We start from the raw sequence: 5,544 nt of genomic DNA on the forward strand, positions 1-5,544 counted from the left end.
AATATAAATTATGAGTTACTTAAATTATTAATCATTTAATACAGAAAGTATTGTATTTTGATACAATACTTCTTTAGATCCCTCAATAAATGTTTTATAATTTTCTCCATGAAGCTCATGAATATATCTTATTAGGTTTACTTTTGTATTCCTCATATTTTAAAGATACATTTTCTAACTCTTTGTTGCTGGCATATAGAAATGCTGTTGATTTTTGAATACTGCCCATATATCCAGCAATCTTGCTGAGCTGTTTGTTGTTGTTAGCTGTTGTCCAGTTGGCCTTTTACACATGATGACCCCATATGTTACAGAGTAGAACTGCTTCATATTGTTTTCTAGGCTGTAATCTTTTCAGAAGCAAGTCGTCAGGACTTTTTCTGCTGTAAGGTTGGGTGGGTTCCATCCACCAACATTTAGGTTAGCAGCCACTCACAAACCATTTGCATGACTCAGGGACCTGAACTCTGCTTAAAAAATCAAAGTCGCTGCCATCAAGTTGATTGTAACTCAGTCACCCCCATTGGGTTTCCAAGGCTGTAAAATCTTTACAGAAGCAGACTGCTTCATCTTCTTCCATGGAGTGGCTAGTGGCTTGGAACCAATGCCACTTTGATTAGCAACCAAATGCTTTCACCACTACACCACTAAAACTCATAAATTACCTGTAGATTATCTTGGACTTTCTACCAAGATAACCACAATTTCTGCAGAAAAACTTTTTCTTCTTTTTCAATTCTTATATGTTTTATTTTTTTTTTTCCTTGTAGTAACTAAGGCTTCCAGCAGCTTGAACTTCCATTTAAATATTAAATATGAGAAGTATAATGAGGGCTCTTGACTTGTTCTTGCTCTTAAAGCCATGTATCTACATTTTTACCATCAGTTATATTTAATGTATATTTTTGTCTATTCTTTACTAATTTAAGAAAGCTTTTTCTATTCCTAGATTGCTAAAACATTTTGTCATGAATGGGAGCTATTTTTTTCTAGGGCAATTTTCTACATGTATTTGATTTTTTCTTTAATCTATAATTAGATGCCAATTATGGAGAACTGCCAGGCAGGCACAAAATAGAAGCTGTGTCCAGGTTCTTCCCTTTGTTCCTCCAGATTCTTTCTCCCCTCTACCTCTGTGGCAAGGGACTGTAGAGGGAGGTTTGGTGGTGCTGTGGTTAAGTGCTTGTCAGCTAACAGAAAGGTTGGCGGTGTGAACCCACCAGCTGCTCCATGAGTGGAAGTTATGGCAGTCTGCTTGCATAAAGATTTATAGCCTTGGAAACTCTATGGGGGCAGTTCTACCCTCTCCTACAGGGTCACTATGGGTTGGCATCGATTCAACAGCAACAGATTTGGCTTTTATGGTTTTGCATTCCCTTGCTTCTATCTTCTAGCTGAGTTCAGCTCATGAGAGGCAGCAGCAAGATATTGAGGGACTGGAGAAAGGTGAAGTTGGAGTATTTTTTTCTTCAATCATCTTCTTCCCAGGCCACAGCCTGGAAAGCTTGGTTGCCTCCTGTTCTCTAAAACCTCAGTTCTTATCACACAGCCTTCTTCACATAGCTGCCCTTTCCAGTCTCTGCTCACCACTCCTCCCTGCCTGCCCCTTTGAGCCTAGAAGTGGTGTCAGCTCTCCTTTCCAACTCCCAAAAGGTACTAATCTCTGAGCACTGGTCTATTTCATATTGGATTCCTTAACCTCTGCCCACACCTTTGTAAACTGTCCCTTGATTCATCTCTCCTCAAATTACACAGTTGGAGTGTGCCTACTTTTCATGCTATGAACCTAACACAGAAGTTCAATAAACTGTTCATTCAATCCCACTATAACCTGTATGTGGACATGGATGATTTTTTTTAAGAGTTTGTTTTATAGTCAATGTAATGCGTACATTTAGTTTCATTCCTCATTCACCATGCCCAACCTTAACCCAGTTTCCTCCCCTCCCTACCCTGTAACCCTCCCCCTGTGCCCCTCATATTTATGCACTCCTGTTTGTCCTGCAATTCCTCAGTTTGAATTTTGGTCCTCTGGTGTCCCATGGTCTATTGCTCTAAGGGATGTATTACCATAGAATATGTGGGTGCATCCTCCTGGGTTGAATGGTCTGCGTGTACATCTTGTTAACTATGGGCTGAGAGCCCGCCCCTGGAGGTGAGTTTTATTCCAGGTGCAGAATGTATTCCAGGGCCATAGTATTAGGAGTCTCATCAGATTTCATCTGACCAATAATTCTGGTCATTATTGAGTTTTTGGATTTTGTTCCCTGTATTCCCGCCCACTCTATCCAGAATTTCCAGATTTGATCCTTTCCTGAGTGGTTAGCATTGGTAGCCGGGTACCATCTAGTTCTTTGGTTTCGAGGGCCATCGTGTCCTAGGGCTGATTGCTTCTAAATGATCTTTTTGTTTTGTTTTGTTTTGTTTTGCATTCTTCTTCACTTCTGATGCTAGGAGACCATTAGCTGCATCTTAGATGGCCACTTGAAAGGTTTGAAGACCCCAGTCGGTACTCACCAATGTAGGATGTAGAGCAACACTTTTATATATTTTGTTGTGCCAGCTGAGTCTGGTGTCCCCCAGTACTATGGTCCTGAGATAGTCGATCTATTGGATCTCTCTCCCATAATGTCTGGTTGTCTGTGAGGGATTACTCTGTGCCTGTCTTCTATTGTTTCTGTAAGGAATGCAGGTATTTTGTATCACTGGTGTCTGTGCAAGATTAGTCTCAGCTCAATCTATCCTTGGTCTAGAGTATAATCCTGTTCACTGACCCCCATCTGAGCATCTCAGGTGTTTATGTGTTTATCTGTATAGCCTAGTGTTTGGTGTTAATGGCAATGTGGTATTGTGGACAGATTGGTTGGTATTAGCATATGTCATCTATCTCTTACATGCACAATTCGGTGTCCTCCCATTTCCTAATATTATCATGGTGGTCATACATCCTTCCCGTATATTCCTCCTCCGTCCCATGTCAGCATGTAGGCCCCAATTAGCCCAAAATGAATCCCTCCCCTTCCCTCCCCATCCCAGTAAACTACTAGGTGAGTTCCCTTTCTAAGCAAACCCTTCTCTGTCTTTTTACAGTAATGGGCTCATACAGTACTTGTCCTCTGTGATTGATTTATTTCACTAGCATAATGTCCTCCAGGTTCATCCACATTGTGAGATGATTCACATATCCCTCATTGTTCTTTAATGTGGCATAGTATTCCATTGTGTGGATATACTGTAATTTGGTTATCCACTCATCCGTTGATGGGCATTTAGGGTGTTTCTATCTCTTTGCTCTGGTGAATTGTCCTGCAATGAACATTGGTGTACATATGTCTGTTCATGTGCTATCTCTCACCTCTTTAGGATACATTCCTAGTAATGGAATTGCTGGGTCAAATGGTACTTCTATTTTCAGTTTTTTAAGGTAACGCCATACCGTTTGCCACAATGGTTGTACTATTTTACAATCCCACCAGCAGTGTACAAGAGTTACATGGATGATTCTTAAATCCAAGCATTTCTGCTTAGTGGAACATCTCTTCATAGTCCTGAGTGATTTAATAATTATTATGTCTGATAATATTGAAACTGATTTTCTATTGTCATTGATTTTGACAAGTTGTAAGTTCCAAATCAGAGTTAAATAAGAAATATAAATAAGTTATATAACACACACACACACACACACACACACAAAGGATAGCTCAATGCTTTAACCATTATAAGGGCTTTGTAATATTTGTTTTGTTTAAAAGGAAGAATGAAGGGTGTTGGGAAAGGTTTTCAGGAGCTGAAATTTCAGATATTGCAATAATTTTCAGGCTTCCTGTGTTCTGCAAACCCAATATTACCTCCAATTTTCTGATATTATAATGTAAATTATAGACCAGAAGTCCTATCTGGAAAGCAAAGATACAGGAAATTACTTAACACATCAAAAAGAACCCATATTTTCTCTGATTTTCCTCTTGGTTACTCTGACAAACTTTCATATTTTGAAATGTCTTCTAAAAGGTCGTGACAGATAAAATGGGGCAAGTGCAAGTTAAGTAGGAACTAGAGGATGGTTAAATAATCAGACCAATGAGAAGACTGTAATAATCATTTATTTGCTCATGTTTCTGCTTATAGTGTATTTTGAATTATCTTATAATGAAAAGAAACTTCAGGTGAATTTTAAAGCCTGAGTTACCAGATGCTATAGTTTTAAACAAAAACCTCCAGCAAAAATAATTGAAACAATAATCTGGAGGCCAATCCTTTCTAAAAGTACTATATTTATTCTATACAGGGTACAATATAGAGTCTTGTTTGAAGAAATAGACAATATAATTAATGAATTTGGTTGTTTGCAAAAATTCAAGATATGTAGCTTCAAAATAGACAGGGACATTATTGAATATCTGCATATTCCATCTTTCTCACTAATTATGCTAGAAGTTACATTCAGTCCTTATTTGTAAAGTATATAGAAGCTGTAATAATTATATGAATTCCTGGGTGGTACACATGGAAGAAAGGCCTGGAAATCTACTCCTGAAAAACTAGCCCTTGAAACTTCCTGGAGCAAGAAGATTGGAGTAGAAGGGAAATGCCTCAGTATGATTCAGGGCATGTGGGAAGTCCTTGGATTACCAAGGAGATCCATTCCTAAGTGTGTCTTTAAGTAAAATTTGAACGTAAGTTGGAACAGGTGCGTGCAGTTCTTACTTAGTCTTACTTTAGTGCAGGAAATGGGTTGAAGCCTTTTCACTGATTTAAAGCTCCATATGCAGCAAGTGAAGGTGATTGTGATGAATTTGTTGTGAACAGGGGTTAGTTCAATCATAAAAGTGGGGGCAACTTTACATAACATTAAAGGGCAAGTACAGCTTGTAAATATATCTATCACACAACGTTGCCAATTCAACTTTTCACAGGTGTACAACTTATTGGCAAAAATTACAATGATTAGTTATGCAACCCTACCCTTTATTAATATGCTATTTCCATCTTCATTAACTCTCCCTTTCTCTTCTCTTCCCTCCTATCCCTAATAAACTTTTGTTGTTGCTGTTAGGTGAGGTTGAGTTGTCTCCGACTCATAGCCACCCTATGCATAGCAGAACAAAACACTGCCCAGTCCCTTGCCAGCTCCACGATCCTTGCTTTAGCCCATTGCCACGGCCAGTGTCAATCCATCTTGTTTAGAGCCTTCCCCTCTTTAGTCCACCCTCCACCTTACCAAGCATGACATCTTTCTCCAGGGAATGGTCCCTTCTGACAACATGACCAAAGTAGTGAGATGAAGTCTGGCCATTCTCACTTCAAAGGAGTATTCTGGCTGCACTTCCTCCAGGAGAGATTTGTTGATCTTTTGGCACACCATGGAGAACTCTGCTGGCGTAGTGCCTAAGGCATTTGATTGCTAACCAGAACCTGCCAGCCACTCCTTGGAAGGAAGGTTGGGCAATCTACCTCGGTAGTGATACCGCCTTGGAAACCCAATGAAGGGTCACTATGAGTCAGATCCACCTTGACAGCAGTGAGTTTATTTATTTTTTT

This window comes from Orycteropus afer, unplaced genomic scaffold, assembly GCF_000298275.1.
Source record: "Orycteropus afer afer isolate SDZICR_OR568_19922 unplaced genomic scaffold, OryAfe1.0 scaffold00182, whole genome shotgun sequence".
NCBI classification, from domain to species: Eukaryota; Metazoa; Chordata; class Mammalia; order Tubulidentata; family Orycteropodidae; genus Orycteropus; species Orycteropus afer.